The following is a 23158-nucleotide window of genomic DNA, read 5'->3' as shown; positions in this document are numbered from 1 at the left end:
GAGGGATTTCCCTCTAGCGGCCCTATCTCGGGATGCGGAAAAAGCTTTTGACCACATTAATTGGCAATTTTTATTCACTACCTTATACTGGTTCGGGTTTGGCCCAAAATGGATCTCATTTATAAAAATACTATACTCTGATCCCGTGCCGGTGTTTTTGTTAATGGTTGCTTTTCCCCTTACTTTACATATAGGTACTAGGCAGGGAGGCCCATTTGCCCTCTGCTATCTGTCCTTTGCTTAGAACCATTATTGAATGCATACGTTTCAATAATCTTATCTCTGGTTTTAGGTGAGGTTTCCTGGAGGTTAACCCATCCACCTATGCAGATGATGCTATCACCTACATTTCCAATCTTTTGACCTCCCTGGAATCTTTTTTGCAGGAGATTTCACTGTACTCTAGCATTTCTGGCTATAAACTTATTATACATTTTACCATTAAACTCTTTTTGTTATCAGTATATGTTTGCCAACACTAACTTCACATGGTGTCCCTCAAAAATTAAATACTACAGTGTTTGTTTTACCCTTAACATACCGGACACATTTCACCATAACTTCACTGCGTAAAAATCCAAATTACAAATATTACTACTGACCTGGTTTATTTTACATTCATCATCGTGGGGGATACTTGATACCATTAGGATGATTATTGTACCAAATATCCTCTATACTATTTCTTTGTTACCCTTTAAAATCCCTAACTACTACTTTAAACAAATTGCCTCTATTTGTACCAAATTTCTGTGGAACAATAATCACCTCTGCATTGCCCTCGATAAACTTAATTTACCAAAATGTGAGGGGGAATGTGTGATTCCCTGGGTTTAAACTATACCAAACCTCTTTTTTAATCTGACAATGTTATGCTATGAATAATAACTTCCATGATAATCTTATTCCACAATGGATCCCATTTGAATGAACTTTATTGAACAATTGCTCCTTCAGAGATGTTCTTCATATGTCTAACTGTACGTTCATTAAAAAAAATACCATTAACTTCACATACTATTTTCTGCTAACCTTAACTTTTAATACTGTTTTTTACATTCATCAATTTGATAATATCCTAGGTTTTGCAGCAGATCTTTTTACTTTAAACACTGGAAGGAGAAGGGTATTATATTTATTTATCAATTTGCGAAATACACTTCTATTGTATCATTTGAATACTTACAAATACTCCACCAGTTGCCTGGCTCCTTTTTGAAGGAGCATACATTAATTTCCCCCCTCTTCATTGTTTTCTCTCTACAAACCAACTGCACTTTGATCCACACAGATCTGTGCCTATAACACCTTTAGACAAGGTTTACCTTGACCCTGCTCCTAAAGCTGCTCTGATATACAAAAAGATTCATTTCCCTTCCTACTATTAGAACCCCAAATTCCCCTGAATTATTACTGGAAGCTGATCTATCGCTCACATTTTCTGCATAATTCTGGGACAATAACTTGCTCAAAATATTTAATTCCTCTAACGCTGCTCATATTTCACAGTCCCTATTCTTTGTTTATAATAGAGCTATATTTATTCCAGAATGCATTTCTAAATGTTATTCCTCTATTTCTCCATTATGCTGGTCCTGCTCTAAACACACTGTCCCCTTAACACATATGTAATACAATTTTTCTCCGCATCTAGGGATATAGCCGCTGCCAGTGGAGGAAGTGGATTGGAGGCTTTTCAATGATATGGTAGAAGAGGCGTATGTTGTCTCTACCTAGGCGCCCCTTGATAAATCTGAATTGAGAATCAGGAGGGTGAGACAGTTAGAAAGGATTTTTGCGTACATTTTAGCTTCATTGTTGATATTGGAAATAGCACTGAAATGTTTGTTTGGAGTGGTCCTTTCCATCTTTGGGGATAACCACGATGGTGGCCTTGGAGGCCAATCTCGATACTGAACCAGAGGTAGCAAAAGGGAGAGCGTCAGCTCTAACATGGTAATAATTGAGAGGAGAAGGCTTTGTAAAATTCGGTACCGGTGTTTTGCCAGATGGGATACTTTTGATGGCTTTAGAGATCTCCTCTCTAATGATTGGATTGGCTAGAAAAGTTTGATCAGATTTGGAGATTTGCTTAATTGGTAGAGACTTCAGAAAGTTTGAGCAAGTATCCAGGGGTGTGCTGACTGAGGGAGTGTATACTTTGGTGTAGAAACGTTTGAAGACTTTAAGTATCATTTCAGTTGAAGAATGTATTTTGCTATGTCTTTGATCGATTGGATAAGGTTAGAGTTACATTTAAACTTGAGGTAGGCCACCAAGGACTTTCCACTTTATTAAGGTAAAACTGTTTTTTACCATTTTGGCCATGGACCCAAAAAAGTGTGCATTTACTGACTGTAGAATTGAATTTATATTTAAGCAGCTTTGGAGTATCAGGGTAGCTGGGTCATTATTTTGGCAATAGTTCATTTTCTTTGACTTCGGGGAGGTGGGAAGGAGCTGGAGATGTATCAAGATGGCTGTGTGGCCCGAGATAATGATCGGTACTATAGAGGTAGAGGTGGGGTATGGAAGGAGAGTAGAATCAAATAGAAAATAGGAACTAGATGATTCTGGAGAAGGTATTATGTCGGGGTGAGAATAAGTTAAAGTCGCTGCCAGTGGGGTGTGGAGTCTCCAGATGTTGGCTAGTTTGTGAGCTGAACATAAGACGTGAATCGCTTTATGTGATCTAGGGATTCTATATCTGAACGCAGATCGCCTGTCTAGCCGGGGACGATTGGGAGGTTGAATTCACCACCAAGTAAAATCCACACACCATGGCGAAGAGTGCAAGTTTGGCAGAGAGGGCATCCCAAAATTAGGGATGTTTGCCATAGCTGCGTATATATCCACTGCATACATTTCCATAGTTGGGATTTGTAGTCACATAATTAATCGTCTACCACCATTATCTGCTTCAGAAGAGATATTTGAGAGGCCAGAATTCTTGGAGATCAGTGTGAGGACCCAATTTTTTTTATAATATAGCAGGGGAACAGGCAATGTCTGATGCCCATCCTGTGCAGAGTGAGAATGCTTCTTTATAGCCAGTTTTTATCTCCTGCAAGAAAAACAGGTTGCCCTAAAGAGAGTGGCAGTAGACAGATAATGTTCTTCACTTCACTGGGTGGTTGAGTCCTTTGTCATTAAGGGAAATCACTTTAAGCATGGTGGAGCTTCAGGCAGCCATTGGGGGATGTAGGGATCACGGGCGGCACGGTATTTTAGGTGGCCAGAGCTTGTGATGCAGCCAGTGAGGGATCATAGGTATCACATGACTTAGGGTAGGGGAAGAGTGGAAGGAGCCAGCTAGTGTTGGGGGTCATAATTAGAGCAAGCGCACTCCGATTGGAAGCAAAATTCTGAAGAGATGAGGTGTAGATTGTGGGGCAGTTGATGTCACATGCAAGATACAAGCAGTTAAATATAACCAATAAAGGCGAAAAAGGAGGGCACAGGCCCACCGCAATCATTACAAATTGACATGGTATAACCAGTAAGGCCCTGACAGTCAATAGATGTGAACAGAGGACATACAGAGGTTAGCACAACTTATCACAAGCAATTTTCTATAACAGTAGCAATTGCAAAAACACATTAGAACATACATGCACATAACTATGGGGAAGTATGCAGAAACATTTTGAGATTTCAAGGGTGTCTAGAGTGCGGATCATGATACTGCGATCAAGCGCATTTAGTCTGAAGGATAATGTGGTGTCATGGGCAAACATGGTAGTCTCAGTAAAGCACTACTTCGTGTGAAGAGTGTAAGTATGTGGAACTTCGTACTTAGACCATGGGTAGTACAACTGTTTCTAGGTAGGGGGCAGGGAGCACAGTCCCAGTGTAAGAGGTCGTGTGAAACAAGAGTATATTGGATTTATGATGGGTCATTTGTCAGGCCACACACAAAACCGTATAGTGATGTATAGGGGAATGTATGATGTTACAACACATACATTTACAATGCATGCCTTTACAACTCAGTTTTTACATCGCAAGATCCTTTACAACGCATTCTTTTACATCGCATACCATTACATCGCATTTTCAGAAACTACCTTTACAACGCATTCCATTACATTGCATTATACCTTTACAACGTATACCATTGCAATGCATACCATTACATCGCATTTAAGGTAAGTGTTGGATAGTATATAGGTAATAATTACTATTCTAACTCTAGTGAGTGCAACAGTAGAGTAAGTGTTGGATAGTGTAGGGGTACAAATTACTATCCTAACTCCAAAGAGTGCAATAGTAGGGTAAGTGTTGGATAGTGTAAGGGTACTATGCGTTGTAATGGTATGCATTGTAATGACTTGCGATGTAATGCCTGCGATTTAGTGACATGCGTTGTAATAACATGCGTTGTAGTGACATGCGATGTAATGGCTGCATTGTAATGACATGAGATGTAAAGGATGTTGCGATGTAATGACTGCTATGTAAAGGTAGTGCGATGTAATGACTTAGTTGCAAAGGTTGTTTCCTGTATAGGGTGAGCATACCAAGAGAGTTTGGGTCACGTTGTGGGGTGGAGGACATATCAGAAGGACAATTGGACGGGCTGTAGAGGGTAAAGGGAGGGGTATGTGAGACAGGTTAAGGCCACACAGCCTGCATAGGCAATGACCATTTGTAGAACAGGTATACATCCTAGAGGTATTGTGTCTGCAGAGACTTATAGGGGAGGGAAGAAGAGTGTCTGTATCACTTGAGAGGGTCATATGATTATGGCATAGTGGCACAGCACGCCCAGAGGGTTTAGTGCATGGAACATATGTGGGACATGTGAGTTGGGAGTGAAATATGCATGGCATGTGGGAGTGTGGAGGAATATGGAACCTGAAAAGTGAAAACATCGATGCATTAGAAGTTTTAGGAACAATATAGTACTCTGGTACAACATGTTTTAGCATGCGAGCACATTGAGCATTATGTGAGTTTTTACAACATTCTAAAGAACTGTAAAGGATATTGTTTAGGTGGACTAAGTAAATGTATAATGCCCATTGCCTTCAGCCGGGGCCACTCAGGGAGTCTTCCATATGGGTCTCTACAGAATTGTCGGGGAACACTTGCAGGTCACTGGGGTCAGAGAAGATGTGGGTCTTGCCATGGCAGACAATCTTGAATGAGGCTATGCTAATAAAGGAGTTTAGGATTGCTCTGTCTAGCAGTGGTCGTTTGAGGTCTAGGAACCCTTTCCTCCTGACAACTGTATCGCTGGTATAATTCTGGGACATATTGATGTTTGCGCCTTGCCAGAAAAGAGACTTAGTTTTCCTCATATGCAATAGGATGAGTTGTGCATGCTGTTGGCGCAAAATTAGAAAAATCAGTGCCTGTGGGGTGGACATGTTTTTAGGCTTGAAAGAGAGAACTCTGTGGGTGCGTTCAATTTGAAAGTCTTTACTGAAAGTAATGCCCAGAGTCAACGGCATACATGTTTCGAGGAAGGCGCTCATGGAAGGGGCTTTGTCTTCTGATTCTTCTGAAAGTCCAAAGATTCTAAGGTTCCTCCTTCAATTGCATTCTTCTAACTCAGTTAGTTGCCATTTAAAATTAGAGATGGAGTTGTCATTCTTGAGAAGGTGTTTGGATTGTGCTGCCAGGTGCTCCTCAGTCATGTTTATACGACTTTCGGCCTTTGTAACTCTCAGATTAAGTTCCTTAATGTCTCCCATGAGCGCAGTGACTTCTGTTTGTAACATGTCAGTGTTGGTCCTCATGCTCTGGGCAATATTGTGGACATCGTTCAGTTTTTTGAGTATCATTTCGTGGGTGGACTGGTTCTCGTGTTTCTCTTTGATGGGAGAGTCAAGTTCAGGGCTTCATGTTTTGATTGTTTAAGTCCAGTTTTGGTTTCTTTGTCTTTGAGTGACTTGTGATCCATCTAGTCCACCATGATTGCGGGACGTCTATGTTTTTTAAGATGAGCAATGAGCGGAGGTGTAAGTCCTGGGGCAATGCGGTTTGCGCCGGACCAGTCAAGGTGGTGGGTAGTAGGGAGTAGGGGTTGTGGGGACTCAGTTGTGACATGGATCTGGAGTCACAACATTACTGTGACTATCCTCCCCAGTAATAGCATGATCCTAGAAGTCATCTGTAAGGAGGAACGCCTCTCACATTGTGCAGTGCCCTAGCTTGCCAAGATGATCGGAAGATATAGTAAAATGCACTGTACACAAAGCACTAACAGTTGAGTACTGTTCGTCGAGCTATGAGGCCAGCTGAAAGATTCAGATCTCAGTTGCAGAACCAGGTCAGAAGCTAATCATTCAAATACATTCAAATATTCCTGCAGAGACAGGACAGAAGTCATTTGGAGCCAGTTGGAACCATGGGATTAGAGAGGAAAGCAAAATCAGAGGCCAAATGGTGCCAGGTGGGGATCCCAAACTCAGACTCAGTCTCATTAAATGGGTTATGGCAGCCCCTCACAGTTTATTCAGTTATTAGTACTGGGTGTTTGAGAATATAGCACAGGTGCAGCTGTAAAGGCACGGTAGAGACAGCAGTAGAGACACTATCAGGCCTCTACAACTTCCGCCTGGGGAGAGGATGTAGCCTTATGGCTAGAGCAGTTGACCTCGCAGCTAGGGACCCAGGACGAGTATCGGCAACGACGCTCAACATCTGGTGATTCTGGGCAAATCACTTCCTCTACCCGTGCCTAACAAAAATGAATGTGTTCTTCTGTATTGAAACTGGTGCTCATCCGCTCTGAGAGACGATGTCTCGGGTCTAGTTCGTGCTCTATAACACTCTAAAAAAATGTTTTAAAAGGCCTAGGTGTAATAAAGGCCTGAGCTCTACGAGGATCGTGTGCAGGTTAAACTGGACGTAGCAGGAGGCCAGCTGAACTCACTCCATTGCTGGAACTGTAGGCAGCCATTTTAGAGGATAGCTATCCAGGTTGAGGTTTGAGCGTTAATGAAGATGGCACAAAAAGGTGATGGCTGGGGCAGCGCTAAGACCCGGTGAAGGCTGAATAGCAGGGGCCACTAGGGCCACTCCCCTGATCGTGCTGCACGGGCTGCAGAGGCAGATCAGCGTGTGCGCTCTGTGGGCATGGGGGAGAAGGAGAGGCTCACTGGGTAGGCACAATGAAATCGGCATCGTGGTGCCCTTTTAAATGCCTACTGAAGATCTCGAGGTAGATTTGATGCTATCCACGATCAGTTTTGTACGATCGCCCTGGAAGCTGATGCTGCCATCTTAGAAGTCAAGCCGGCTTTGGAAGGCAAGTCAGGGTAGCAGACCCCATGAGATCCCAGATCCTCAAGGACACTCAAAATAAGTACTCCTCCATGACGAGGCACTAGGGCTTACTGAAGGCCGTCAGGAAGGTGCTCAAGGCTGGGAAAAGCAGATTACGAAGTGGCGGGCTTAGAGAGGGACCGGCCATCTTGAACAAACGTTAGTCCCCCCGCCCCAAAACCTACACATTCTAATTCCAATCATTCTACATGTAGTTACACCTTGAAAACAATGGCTTCAACAATTTCTCCCTTCTAAAGAGTGAATGTAATTATTAGCAAAACAAATGCTGTTTCTTTCTACAACTCTACATGTTCTATCAGGTAAATAAGAATTGTTATTTTTTTCCTATAGATCACCATAGTCCAGTTTTTCATCTACTATTTTCAATAAACATTTAACTTTTAGTCATGTGTGACATGATCCTACATTGACATTTTCAGGGTTCAGGTGACATTTACAAATCACTGGGATTTCCGAGTCCTGGTTCACAATCTCACCAAAACCTCTCAATGGCAATATAATGGGCCATATTACACGGTTACCTGTTATGTATCCTCTCTATATGCATATACATGTGTTGTACATAGGGAAAATATGTGAAAATCCCCAATCCTTTTTGTTGGATGCTCATTAATATGTTTCCTAATCTTACTCCCCTTATGCTAAAATCTTTAACCACAGCTTCCTTTTTGCATACTTTTTTAAAAGCCACAAAATGAAAGGAAAATAAATGTTTCCCCGCCCCACTGCCTGCAAAAGAAAAGAAAAACAGGCCTCCCATCAAAGAAGGATAATTGCAGGATACTGGTGGGTATTTGTCTCACATAAATATTTGTTGTACACTTGGGTTCATTGTTGTGCCTGCTTTTACCATTTGTGCAACTGTCATCTATAATTAGGACTGTGAGGTTGCTAATCTTTAGTGCAGCTGATTCTCCACAAATGCTGGTTATGCAGCGTTTTAAGTATCAGCTTTGGACAGCTTAGCTTTTTGTAAGCAGACCTATTGCTTCCAATACATAACATATATTTCAAATTAGCTTTGGGTCAGCCCCTTGCTCATGATGTCTTTTGTTGTCTAAGTTACTGGCTGATTATTGATTAAAAATGTCCCTCTCTATTCTTGGTTTCTACCACCCTGGAGAATTTTCGTCTCAATGTGTTCTGATTGGATGAGTTGCATACTTCCAGGTCACACCTCTGGGAACTCTTTTTTATTAAGTATTCAACTCTCTTTTGACATGCATGTGTTTTCTAGCTCTATCAGTGTCCCTGCTTTATTCCTATGCCCTTGTGTATACTCTCCTTTCACACAAAAGATCATATAATCTCTCCTCCTATTGAGAGGATAATTATGGTGCATATCTATGTGGAATTGAATGGGAAGCTATATAACAGAGAGAAAACACACCTGTTTAGCACTGATTCATATAACCTTTCTGCTCTGTATGAAAAACCTCCAGTCATAATTATAGGAGTGTGGTTCTTGAATCCAGCTTGGGATGATTTTTCATTAGGAGACATGCTTGCTGTGTATAATATACCATAAGAATTGCACAGGGAAGGAAAATATATCTAGTTAAAGGGGGATTTAACAGCCTCAGTGGGTGAATGTGTACTGTTATGCCAGCAAAACAAACATTCCCTTAAGGAAATGAGAAAGGACCAACTGGTTATTTTTAGACCTGTCATCCTTAGGATGATGTTCCCCCAGCTTTTTGCCTGCTTACCTCCACATTTTGCCGTATCTTTTTGTTGGTTTTAGAGCTTTGAGCACTTTACCACTGTTACCAAGTGGTAAAGAGGATGTGTTTATCCCCTAAACATGGTGACATGACCTGATTGGCATATTTAGGTTACCTGTAAGTCCCTTGCAAAGTGGTATACGATATATATCCATGGCCTGTCATCTAAATGCTGCTAGTGGGACTGCAGCATTGAAGATGCCACCCACACAACTAAACTTTCAAACCTATCTCAGGTCTGCCATTAAAGGGCCTGTGTATGCAGTTTACTGTCACTTTGACTTGGCATTTAAAACCACTTGGCAAGCCTTAAATTTCCCTTTTATTACGCATAGGTCACTCCTCGGGTAGGCCCTAGGTAGCCCTATGGACATGGTGACGTGTAAATTACGGTAGGACATGTACTTGCAAGTTGTACATGTCTTGGCAGTGACAAACAGCTGAATTAAGTTTTCACTACTGTGAGGCCTACTCCTTTCATAGGCTAACATTGGGAATTCCTTAAAACACTCTTAAGCTGTAATTCCTGAATAGAAAAGCATAGCCAAATCATGTTTCATATCTTTGGAATGGTAATGACACATCCTCTTTAGTGGTAACATTGGATTTTACTTTACTATTATAGAAATATGCCACTTTTAGAAAGTAGACATGTCTTTGCTCTTAACTTAGCTCTGTGTGCCTGTAGCCTGTCTCCAATACACGTCTGGGCAGGGTGACATTTACACTTTGTGCATTCACTTTAGACAGCCACAAACACAGGAGGGTGGGTGTGACAGAGGACTCATCTGCATTCTGATAGCCTTCTAGGCAAGTAGGGGGAGAGGAAGCTGACACATACATCAGAATAGGCTGTGTCCTGTCTCCTGACAAAGGGCAGATTAACACAGGTAGACAGGGCTTGGATGAAAGGGGACCTGTGCACTCCAAGGAGCAGCTTTGAGTTCATCCCCCACTTCAAAGGCACATTTAGTTATAAGTACTGGGGCTCTGACCCTAAACAATTAAGTACACTACTGGACCTGTGAAGAACTCTACCAGAGGTAAGTACTGTTGTGCTACAAGGATTGCCCCTCTGCGTAACTGCCTGTTCCAAGGAACTGCTTCACTGCTGTGCTGAGCTGCCCCTTCTACCTGCTGATCTCTGCCCTGCTGAGGACAAGGACTGGACCCATCTCACTTGAACCCAGAGTAACTCCAAGGGCTTGCTTCCTGTTTTCTGAAGTCTCAGGGTCATTAAAGATGTATTGCAACTCTTCAGCTGCTGCTGGACTCTGCCAGGTCCCGATTCCGACACATCGACCCAACTGCGTGAATCGGAAAGGACGCATCAGACTCTCAACCACTACCCTTTTCTCTATCTAAGGTACTTCGTCAGTGGGACCTGCTTGAGTCCTGTAGCCGGCCTACCCCCCATCGCGGATGGCCGGACTTTTGGATTTACTCCTGTCTAGGGCGACCTCAAGTAACCTGTTAGCGCTAATGACTTCTAAACACTATTTTTGGTTTATTCTATGAAAGTTCAGAACTCTGATTCTACTTAGTGGATTTGTGTCGGTTTGGTCTTGTTTCACTAAGATAAATATTCTCTATGCTTCTAAAGCTGTGTGTGGGTCTTTTTGTGGTGTTTTCATTGATCTACTGTCTGTGAGTGTTTACACATTACCTCTTGAAACTAGCCTACCTTCTCTGTGCCAAACTAACACAGGGTGAGTACAGGTTATCTTTTAGTGTGTATCTAGCTTGCCCTGGCTAGGATGTTGGTCCCTACTTGGCCAAGGTGCATACCTCTGCCAACTAGAGACCCAATTTCTAACATTGGTGATCAGCCGTGAGGATAGGACTTGTGTTTGTACAATACCATGTAGTGATTAAGTGTTCACTGCAACTCTGTACTTAAGACCAATTTGAACATTTTTCAATTTTTTGTGATTGACATCTTTGATTTTTCCAAAAGCCTTTTTGTCCCATACTCCTTTTCTCTACAATATCTGAGGTCCTACCTGACAATATGGAATTCGAGCTGGCCAACGTGGAGGCATGATCAAAAACAAAAGAGGATCCCTGAGATACAATAGTGGAGAAGAGTCCAGGGAAGGAAACTTACAAGAAAAACAAATACTAACTTCTCCAATTAAATCATGACAAAAGCACTTAGTGTACAATATTTAAGAGCCATAGATCAGACCAGTTTGGTTTATAATGTATTTATGATCATTAGATGTATTTCTACTTTACAATAGAATTTTTTTTTGGGGCAATATATACATAAATCTTTGTGAGCTCAAACACAAGTTCAAAACATACCTAAAAGAAAAAGAACAAAAAACAATACAACATAGTGTGTTTCAAATAACACTCACACCCACTCATACTCTACAAAAACATACAAATCAAACAGTAAAAACAGTTATATGACAATATAGTAACAATTGTTCACTTTTTTCATTGGGATTCTGAATTACATTGTTGTACGGATTGAGAGCTTTCTATATACTTTCTCTTATTTATGAGACAAAATATATATGAACAGAATTGCACCGACACACATTTCAGAAATGAAAGAACACTTGATGAAAATAGTGCAACCTTCATCAGGGCCCTGTCTGTACTCTATATATGTAGGCTACTGCCATCCATTCTGAACTTGATCCAAGTACTAAAGAGAGCTCACATCAGGTCTCAAACCTGGTCTGAAATATGAAAATATGCAGAATTAATAACAATAATAATATTAAAATATGATATAGCGAATTGCTAGGGAAAAGAGATTATTGGACCGGAGGTGGCACAGGGAACTTTCCAATTCACAGAAGTCCATAAAGAGAAGTGGGGTCTCCCCACGCATAACCACCCCCATATTGCGGTGCCTAGCCAACATGAGCGTCTCATAAAGTAGCTGTATAAGTCTGATCCAAAAGGCAGAGCAAATGGGTAGAAAACAAACGTATATAATATTTTCTCTATACGTTCCTTACAAAAACTTGTAGATGCTAAAAGTCATACTCCGCCCTTCCAACAACTATTAAAGTAGTTACAACTCGACAATATCATGTCAACAGTGATATAAATATATATGAACTCGACTTCAGGCATGGAGAAACTCGACTTCAGGCATGGAAGTTCCTGAGCTCGGATTGAAATCAGGGTGCCGCTCGCTGCTGAGAAACCGAGGACTGTGCTGATTGGAGACTCCTGGGATAACTACCTGTGCCACCACGGACTTTGTTTGCACTCTGGGAGCTTGTGCTGCGAGGCCCCTGTGACGGCGGGACTGCGAGGACCAGCGTGCATAGCGAGGTAATCACCGCTGCAGCTGGGTCCTCTTCCCGTCCACGCCTCCCTTCGGCACTATTTAAGACTCACGGCCCCCGCTTCGCAGGAGCCGCTCGCTGCTGAGAAACCGAGGACTGTGCTGATTGGAGACTCCTGGGATAACTACCTGTGCCACCACGGACTTTGTTTGCACTCTGGGAGCTTGTGCTGCGAGGCCCCTGTGACGGCGGGACTGCGAGGACCAGCGTGAATAGCTAGGTTCTCACCGCTGCAGCTGGGTCCTCTTCCCGTCCACGCCTCCCTTCGGCACTATTTAAGACTCGCGGTCCCCGCTTCGCGGGAGCCGCTCGCTGCTGAGAAACCGAGGACTGTGCTGATTGGAGACTCCTGGGATAACTACCTGTGCCACCATGGACTTTGTTTGCACTCTGGGAGCTTGTGCTGCGAGGCCCCTGTGACGGCGGGACTGCGAGGACCAGCGTGCATAGCGAGGTAATCACCGCTGCAGCTGGGTCCTCTTCCCGTCTACGCCTACTCCGCATTTTCCCCCCTATTTAATATGACCCGTGATCACACAGGGCGAAGACCAGGCAAAGAGCGGGCCGTTTGAGGCCGTTCCGAGTACGGGAGAGGCAGGGACAGGGCCAATACCTCTTATGTTCGCCTGAGATTGCAAGGGACTGGATTGAGGTTTGAAACCTGATCAATGTCTGCTAGAGAAACCCGGAGCAAATCTGCGCAGGTCGCTGGAAAGCCCATAGGTACTCTGGATATGTACTTTGCTAAGGCTGGTTCCTTGTTGATAGATGAAATATCTACCTTAGAAAGGCGTATTTCGTTGGAAATTGATTGGGTCAGAAGATCGTCACTGGGTCCTCTCGCACAGGCTACCTCCCCAGTACATTTGCCAGAACGCACTATTATAGATGTGGTGGGGGGACCTGGCACGGCTGCGGTACTCGAGTCTAACATTTCGATTATATCTACCGCAGACTGTGATATTTCCGCCCCTGTTGATCCCAGTTTACTATCTTTTCCATCACCCAGGCCCCTCCCTGTCCAAACCATTCGCAAAGCAAGTATTGTTAATAAGGCTCCGATTGGCGATAGCATTAATTTAACTACACAGCCATCGCAGGGGGACCGGGAGGGAGCAATTTGCAAAAGAAAAAGAAGGGCCCAAATTGCAGGAGGGCGTAAGCCTAAGATCCCAAAGCATAACCTGAGGGGTGAAGTCAACCAACATGGTGCAGCTCGTATGGGGCCAGATTCACCTCTCACCCAGGCCCACGTATCATCCAGTCCTAATGATACACCACGTGTGGATGGTCTTTTTCTCTTTCGGACATAAAATCTCTTATGAAGGAAATGTTTATCCCCTAGTAGAACGCTTCGCTAACATGGAAGCACGTCTAGCGAACCTCCAAAAGGGAATCGATCAACTAGTGGATGTATCTAATTTAGCTAGCCGAGACACGAATACCATCCATGCACCTATAGCTAAGGAAGGTTGCTCCCCACTAAAGCTTGCACAGACACACCATCCCAGCCTATCCAGTCCTAAAACATCTAGGCCCTTGATCCCACCATGTATATCAACTCTCAGCCCCCACGATATGACAATAGCACCTACATTACGGATAGAGGGTCAAGGTATTAGACATAGGCCTGTTAATTTACCTCCGGAGGCAGTTCCGTACACAGTCATTTTAGTCGGCATCCCTGAACTAAAACCACCTATTAGAGAACCTGTGGAGGCCTTGAAAAACAAGGTTATCAACTGGATCTCTAAAAATAGGCCTCTTCCTCCGGGAATTAACAGCGAGGTACTTATGGTGAGGAGAGTCCCGTGGCTGGGAAACACCAAAAAATCTTTTCAGGGAGACTGTGTATTGATTAACTTTAGGGACCCCCGTACAGTATCACACATATGTAGCTGGCCTCATAATACACCGGGATCTTCCATCCAATCCCTCCCCCTATCATTCTTCTGTCCGCCTATAATTATTGAACAGGTTGAGGATGGATGGGACCTAGTAGATAGGAGAGGGGGCAGAAGGGGCCCAGGGGCAAGTAGGGGGTACTCGACCATAGGTCCCTCCCGATTCGACTTTCTTCCAACTTACAACAGGTTTAGTACTTTGGATATGGTGGATTGACCGAATGTCCCGGGGGGGGGTGGTCTCACGATCCAAAGTAAGATCCAAACATTCAATAATCATTTAGAACTTCCCAAGGAGAAGGTGTATCCTGTGCATATTCAAGCTATTGGAGAGGGATCCCTAGGGATTACTAGTTCCACACCCATTTTGCCACTTGAGCAGATTACTCAAGAAAATTATTCCGGCTTAAGCCCTCAGCGGGGGACAAATTTGGGTGAGCCTGCACACCCGAATCCACTCCTCGCATTAAACAACTCTTCTTCCCTCAAGATTTTATCCTGGAACGTGGCAGGTTTAGCTAACAAACTGAACAACCCGTCCTGGAGTTCCTTTATCGAGGATAAGGACATTTGCTTGCTCCAAGAGACTTGGGCAAGAGAAGACATCACCCACACGGGTTTTGCAACATTTTCAATACACGCAACTTGGGGGGGAAGAGGGCGTCCCTCGGGCGGCCTTGCAATATGGGTGGCTACTGATCTGGGATGCAGGGCTGCTGCCCTCCCAACGAATATGGCAGATATTTTAGTTGTACAGTTGGAATGGCCAAACGCTCAAAGCCTTCGGCTGATAAATGTCTATTCTAGGCCAACCAATTTTACACAGGAGTCGCCTACCATTGCGGAGCTTGCCCTTGTCCTGAATGAAATTCCGGAGGGCATACCCCATTTAATAGGAGGCGACTTCAATTGCCATTATGAGCCCCTCTCAGGTACTTTGGAAGGCCTGGCCTTGGAGGAGGACCTTTTGTGGTTCATACCTCCCTCACAGGCTCCGGCCCCAAGATCATGGTCCCCCTTGGCCCTACAAATTACCTCCCTAACCCTGAAACATGGCCTTCGGGCCTGCAATGGAAGGTTTAATTCTGACATCCCTGCAAGATGCACCTTCAATAGAGTGGGCAGCGAGTCACGACTGGATTATGTTTTGGTTCCTTTGACCTCTTGGTCGCATATTAGAGACTTTCGGGTCACAACCAGGGATGATAGTGATCATAATGCCTTAGAACTAGCATACCATCATCCCGGGCCCTTGGTCAGGGGGAAACAAAGGGAGGCAATAGTGGAGAGTCTGGTCCTCGAGAACAATAGGCGCAGAGTGAAGTGGGAGCTAATAGCTTCCCACCCTGGGAAGATACCCAAGCTATACGCGCAGGTAGTCCCCCTATTTGAAAAGGTCGCGACACTTAAACTGAATGACACTTCACAGGATGTATATATGCAACTAGGGCAGATACATGCTGCCCTTGTTAAATCCCTCGCCGAATCCCAAACCAAAAAACCCACTAGGTCAAATGGAAAAATTGTTGGCCCCCTCTGGTATAACGGTGCTTGCCGCAAGGCAAAAACCGATCTTATGACTTCAATTAAAGAGGGAATGGGCAATGTGGAAATAAGGGCAAGGAGATCAGTTTATAAGTCTTTGATTTCCAATGCTAAAAGAGAATGGGAGCATGAAAAATGGATCAAACTCACTAATTCCCTGGCCTGTGCAGACTCGCGCAAATTCTGGCGCTGTGTCAATACTGGCTCGGAGGATTTGATATCCGCCATAGAACCTAACATTTCACCCAAAGCATGGCAGGACCATTTCCAGTCCCTCTATAAATTACCTGAGGATGACAGGGCAAACTTCAGCCAATTGCATTGTCCCGTCGGGACTGGTGAGCTGTTCACAACAAAGGTTGTACGAGCAGCTGTGGCTGGGTTGGCATCAGGAAAGGCACCAGGGTTGGATGGGATGCCGGGTGACCTGTTCAAGCAGGAACCGGACGTCTGGGCGCCTTATCTTACGATTCTCTTCAACGCCATCCTGGGAGGCATGGCTATGCCAGGTACTTGGCTATGCGCAGAGATTGTCCCAATTTTTAAAAAGGGCTCGCCTCTGCTCCCAGCCAACTACAGACCTATTAGCCTTATTGATGTGCCACAGAAGATCTTTGGCAGACTCATGTTAAATCGCCTCCAGGATTGGATTGAGGAGCGCGCGATCATGAGCCCATACCAAGCGGGGTTCCGCAGAGGCATTTCCACCACTGACCAAATCTTCCGTTTGAATCTTCTACACTGGAAGACTGTGCTGATCGAGGGCGGCACCCTTTACACGGTTTTCGTGGACTTGCGTGCCGCCTTTGATTTGGTGCCCAGGGAAAAATTATGGGCTGTACTAATGGACCTCGAGATTCCTGCTGATATCCTTTCAATCTTGAGAAGATTGCACCAGGGTAACTTTGCCAGGGTAAGATGCGGAAGAGGAGGCCTTCTCTCGGACGCTTTCCCCGTTGACAGGGGGGTTAGACAGGGTTGCATCCTTGCACCGACCCTTTTCTGCCTCTTTGTCAACGGGGTTATAAACCATCTTAACGTCCTGAGTAACATCGACGCCCCTAAGTTGGATGGCAGCAGGGTACCTGCAATTATGTTTGCAGATGTTACCCTGCTGCTTTCCAAATCCCCCATGGGCTTACAACGGGTGCTGGATGGGTTCGCGGGTTTCTGTGCGGATCACGGATTGGAGATCAATGCTGCAAAAACTAAGTATATGATCTTCAATCCGCCCCCCACGGCGCGCGCGTGCCCCTCCATAGGCTCCTCTAGATTAGAGAGGGTCTACACCTTTGAATATCTGGGGGTAGTAATTAATCAGTCCATGACTTGGGACTCCCACAAAACAAAGGCAAATATGAAACTGACCCAGCTGGTGGGTGGAATAGCCAGGATGACTAAAGGATTGACTTATAGGCCATTTGGCCCCCGTATACAAATTTATAAAGTCCAGGCCAGAGGGGCTGTGACTTACGGAGCTGAAATTTGGGGGCATACGCCTAATCAGAAGCTGCAGGTAACAGAGAACAATTTCCTCAGTCAGCTGGCAGCTCTGCCAGTAAGTACCCCCCTTTTGCCACTCAGACTGGATCTGGGTTTAAGACCGATCTCAGAGGAGCTGGGTCTTAAACCCCTAACCTTTTGGTGCAAAATATGTTCCTCGCCGGAACTTTCCAAATACAGAGCGGAGTTGTCAGAGTCTCTTTGCCTCCATAACAACACAAAAATGCCATGGCTAAGTTATATAAAGCACATTTGTGAGTCACTGGGTAGACCAGAATTGTGGCTGGACCCAGAGACTGTTTGTCCCAGGGTCTCACGTAAACTTATCTCGAAGGCGTACTATGAGCATAACTTACGAGTTGCCATTTTGAGTGCACGGGAGGGGTCTCAAACTAGCTACTTCCTGGGCTTTAAAGACTCAAACCATCTAGAGCCAATTTTTAATGATATGGGCCCGACATTAACAAGGAAGCTTTACATACAATGGCGCTACAGCACCCTTCCTCTTAGGGCACATACGGTTCTCTTGGCACATTTAGATCACACAGCTTTATGCCCTGCTTGCGCGCATTCGCACGAGACAGACCTGCATGTTATATCTTTTTGTCCAGCGTACCAAAGAGCAAGAAACTACTGGCTCCGCCCCCTCCTTAGAAATCTGGGCTTTAGACAGTATTCCCCAGCTTTCAGAATATTGAAAACAGATCTTTCTGCTCCAATTGTATTTGCTGTGGCTAAATTTCTAACATCAATGTGGATTACTCGCATGCATTGTCTCAAGTTACCCCAGTCGAATGAACTATCGTGATGATTTTAGCTTAATCTGTGCCTTGTTCAATAATAACTGAAAACATGTCTGTATTTTACATTGCTACGATTTTACTGTATTTTTCTTGTACTCTTTTATGGTCCGAGTGACCGAAATAAAGATAAAATGATGATGATGATTATTCAACAACAGACTGGAGAAGCTCTAGAGTCCCAAGGATGCTAGAAAGTGAATAGAACCTGGAGGCATAAACAATAACCCCGCTCAAGGATTTCTGCCAGGAGAGAATGGGTGTTCCATAAGGGAAATGCCAAGAAGGTAGCACTTCAGAAAGCCTTACGAACATGGGCAGCAGCCCACCCAGAAGGAAAAGTGGATGAGGTGCAGGGAGTCAAAGTCTGAGGAGGAAGGATTGGAGCAAGACCAAGATGGAGGTATTCTCTTGTAGCCTGCTGATGTGGGGGGTAACATCCTCCCAGGACTGGAAGTCCACAGCAGACCAGGCAGCAGTGTGTGTCAAGTCCACTCACCAGAAACTCCAGGCCTTCCTTTCGAGAGATGACAGGACCCAATACCTCCTGGAACCCTTCCCAGGTACAATGCCCTTTTAAATACACTGAGTTGTGAGTGGTGCCAAGGGAAAGGGGGTTGGGATGAGAAAGAAAAAGACAAAACACTGGAACGCTGGAAACCACTGTCTGTTGTGCCAGATACCTTGCGATTTTCTGTAGCGCAAAATACTTGAAGGGGGTTAATTGTGTGGAGCCTCAAACTGGGTTCAAGCCTGAAATGGGTTAAAGAGAAGGAATAACCTAAGAGGAAAGCAATGAATGATCGCCTTACTGATTAGGGCAAATGTCTAATACTCTGTTAATCAAATATAACTCTGTTAATCAGATACATGCCTAAAGAATAATGATTTCTTCGTAACCTTTGTATGCCAAAGAACACTCTGTCAAGTGTTCAATCTTGATCATGTTTTCTGCCTTTTCTGTTATAAGATTTTCAGACATTTGCTGTGTTAGATCTGTAAGAACAATAAATAACATCACATGTAAAAGAAATATGACTGAATTCTAGGACTGTTTTATAGATGATGTTTTTTCTGTATACATCACTCACATTTCACAGGTTGCGATTCACCTAATAAGTGTCTTCTTCTTATGTCCACAATAATGTCACAACAAAAATGTTAGGTTCCACTGATTAGGAAATTAATTCTTCTGAGATTTTAAATGTCACCTTGAAAGTTCTGAAAGAGAATGTCACTAATGAGCTATTAGTTCCAATGTTAGAGATCCAGAAATTGCCAGTTTAACTGGAAGCAATGCGATAATAAAAATAAATGTAAAAAAATTAAAAGCAAATGTTTCTATAGATACTGCTCTACATGCAGTCTTTAACAATAATGAAGGTACCTTTGATTTCCTTATTCTTTGTGCTTGCAGCCGCAAGCTCAGGGATGAAGACTCACTGTTCTTTCTTTTCTTTTTTAGCAGGAGCAGGAACTCAGGAGGGAGGAGATCGGAAGCGCAACCTCACCTGAAATGCCGGAAGACAGGTGATCAACTGTAAACAAAAGGATGTCCAGAGCAAGGCGAGCAGAGACAGCCGGAGATGCAGGATGCTGCTTGGAGACTTTGTCGCTGGAATACTAGAGCACAGGTGAGTGGAATCATTCTGAGGCCATGCACCATTCCTAGATTATCTGGCTATTTATAGCCAACTGCACATATGTTTCCAATGCACGCTTAGCAGTTGAGCTGTGGCGGTTCACTAGAGTAACCATGGACACGTTTCACAGCTTGTGCAATGTGTTCTTGGTCCATGTGAGTCCCAGTACCATGTGTCCCTAATTTCTAAACAGAGTGAACAGTTTATGGAAATAAACATAAAGGAAATGTTTAAAAATAATGCAAATAAATATTCTAAATTATCAAATATAATATTGAAGGCAGAATAAGTATTGTATACATAAAGGATCTGGTCTTTCTTTACAGTTTTTCCCACATATTATTTGTAACTTTGGTTTAGCATTATGTCACAATGAACAACTCATCGTATTATACTGATGTGAGGGTGGTAGAAATTTGGGTTGCGACAGTAGGAATCATAACAGTGTGGCATCCAGGAACCAGTCCCTAGAGGAGCTGGCAGAAAGGGGCAGGAGAGGAAACTACATTTGGATCTTGCCAAATTAGACACAGAGCAGGCCCTTGTTAAGTTGGAGAAGGAGCAGGTTCTGGAAAAAAAAAAGGTTGGCCATTGAAGAAAGAAAATATTGCCAATGAGCTCAACATGAGAGAGCTGGACTTAAGAGCCCTGAGACAGGGGCCGTGCACCAGCAATGATGGCATCATTCCAACAATGTCCACTCGTAAGTCCAGAGTCAGGAGCCCAAAAAATTTGGTATCCATTTATGTAGTGGGGGATGACATAGACAAATAGTTTGCAGTCTATGAAGTGGCTCTGAGCATGCATAATGTCCCATAGGTGGTCTGGGTTGGTAGTTTGTTGAGGTATATGCCCACTCCTTACTCTAGAGGTAGAGGGCCAGACATGCTACACTGCAATGAAGGCCATTCTAGTCAGCAAGTCCCCTGAGAGGTATAGGCTCAGATTCAGGGGCAGCAACAAGATTTCATCACAAACATGTGCCAATTTCTTGGATTATACCAGCAAGGAACTGAAGGTCTGGATGAGGGGCAGCAAGGTTGATGATTATTCAAGGCTGTACGACATTGATTTTGTATGAGCACATGTTTGATATTTGTTTTGCAGAGCTACGCCAGCACCTAGTTGATAGCAAGTTAACTTGCCCCAGGAATTTTGTAGATGAGACTGAGCAATACTAGAGTGTCTAAGAAGACATTTGGGAGAGACTCTCAAAAGGATGGTCAGGGTTTCCACCATAGGAAGGAGAGGGAGATAAAAAGACAGAGTTCTCTAAAGGCCAACAAAACAACTCTAAGGAGGAAGGGTCTGGTTCTCATTCCCAAACCAGCCGCCAGAAGAAAAACAACCCTTTCAAAAGTCAGCAACCCAAGTCCTCCAAGTGCTATAAGTGCTACGAGCATGGACACTACAAGGGGGATCCAAAGTGGAAAATTGAGCAACACCTCCAACTGGAGGAAAGCATCCATGGGTGGCTAGTGTAGCGCTGGGGGAGGGTTTTGTCTCAGTTAATGGGGGGGAGTTTAGTGGGGTTACCCTAGTGTCCCTGGTTGACAGTGAGATGGTTACTAAGATCCATATGCCATCAATACTAGTAAGTATAGGCAATGATTCACCATCAATAGGCAAGATGTTGAGGCTCTGAGGGATACGGAGCCAGCATGACTATTGTAAGGAGTCAGCTGGTGTCCCCAGAGTAGGTAATTCCTAATGCATTCCACCAAGTTGTGTTAGCTGACGACAGAGAGGGTCACTAGCCAGTGGCCCACTTGTTCCCTTTGAATGGGGAGGGGGTGCAGGTCTTTTGAAACTTGCTTGTTGGGTAATGACCTTGAGCACACTATCTAGAAGGAAGGGGAGCTCAAGGCTCTGTGGAAATGCACTTGTAGGATTTTTTGTATCTATGTTTGTGCTGCATATGTATGTCAAAATGTGAAATTGTTCTTGATTGTTTTAAATGGACTCTAAAATATGGTAATTGCAGTGATTGAGTTGTGTGATCACGAATATAAGTGAATTTGTGAGTGTGTCTCAGTACTTGCAAATCTGGTGGTGTTTGAGCTGTTAGAAAGTGGACATTTCTCTGCTCTTAACTTAGCTCTGTTTGCCTGCAGACTGTCTCCAATACATGTCTGGGCTGGGTGACAGCTACACTTCGTACATTCTCTCTAGGCAGCCACAAACACAGCAAGGATGGGTGTGACAGATGATTTATCTGCATTCTCATAGCCTTCCTGGGCAGGAAGGGGGAGAGGGAGCTGACACATCTAAATATGCTGTGTCCTGTCCCCACACAAAGGGCTGATTACCCCCACAGATAGCCTGACAGACAGGGCTCAGCTGAAAGTGCACTCCAAGAATCTGCTTTGAAGTCACTCCCTACAGAATTGGGTATATGGTCTGGGGCTCTAACCCTTACCAAATCAGTACACTATTGGACCTGTGAAGAGCTCTGCCAGGTGTAAGGACTGCTGTGCTACAAGAATTGCAACTCTGCTTGCCTGACTGTTCCAAGAAACTGCTTCACTGGTATGCTGAGCTGAGCTGAGCTTCCCCTGCTGCTAGCAGAACTCTGCCCTGTTGAGGACAAGGACTGGACCCATCTCACTTGAACCCATAGTGACTCCAAGGGCTTGCTGACTTTCCTTCTGTTGCCTGAAGTCTCTGGGTCATAAAAGACTTCTTGACTCTACTGGTGCTGCAGAACCCTGCCATCTGTGAGTCCTACTATTGCCTGAGTTTCCCCTTCAGTCCTCGGCTTCAGAAGTGGGTTCTGCAGCTTTTCGTCACCACTATGCCGATTAGAACCAATGCAGTGCCCGTTGACGCTGATGCAGTGTTGGTCTGGAGACATCCCTGCGCGTCACCAGAATGACACAGCACTGATCCGAGGTCACACGGGGAGGTTCGATTCCGATGCAGCACCAATCCCGACTGCGAGGCTTGACTACAACGCATTGACCCAACTGCGTGAATCAGAACAGATTCATCAGACTCTCGATAATGATGATGCTTTGCTTCATCCAAGATACTTTGTCAGCAGGACCTGTTTGACATTGGGGACTGGAAACATCAGGAGACAATAGACTGGTACTCTGTTCCACGCAAAGCGAGCATGAGGGGGTCAGATGTAATGTATGCTGTCAGGAACAAGCGTATACCGTCCATTACTCACATTTTGATAATGTAGACAGGAGTGCAAAGGTTGGGTAAATTATATCAAGCTCTCACAGGGTGGTGGAGAATGACATGCCCTATAACACTTTACTGCAGTAAGACGCAAATGCTACAATCGAGGGGCAGATGAAAGATCTATATATCCCATAAACACTTGCAAAACCGATGCCTAAACCCCATACTGAATACTGACACGTGCAGATCCAGAAGAACTATAAAAGTTGCATCTGCTTGTGAAATGGAGCAGAT

General features: G+C 44.2%; 1 long non-coding RNA gene across 1 annotated transcript in view; it reads left to right on the top strand.

Annotated features, from left to right (window-relative positions):
* The window catches only part of LOC146809920 (uncharacterized), a 148236-nt gene that overhangs the window by 101751 nt on the left and 23327 nt on the right, over positions 1-23158 (top strand). Inside the window, exon 2 of the long non-coding RNA XR_014965597.1 lies at positions 19555-19723. This is a non-coding gene — a long non-coding RNA (uncharacterized LOC146809920). The remainder of the gene's footprint in view (positions 1-19554; positions 19724-23158) is intronic.

This window comes from Triturus cristatus, chromosome 7, assembly GCF_964204655.1.
Source record: "Triturus cristatus chromosome 7, aTriCri1.1, whole genome shotgun sequence".
NCBI lineage: Eukaryota > Metazoa > Chordata > Amphibia > Caudata > Salamandridae > Triturus > Triturus cristatus.
Note: the sequence above shows the minus strand (reverse complement) of the source record. Positions and strands in the feature narration are given on the sequence as shown.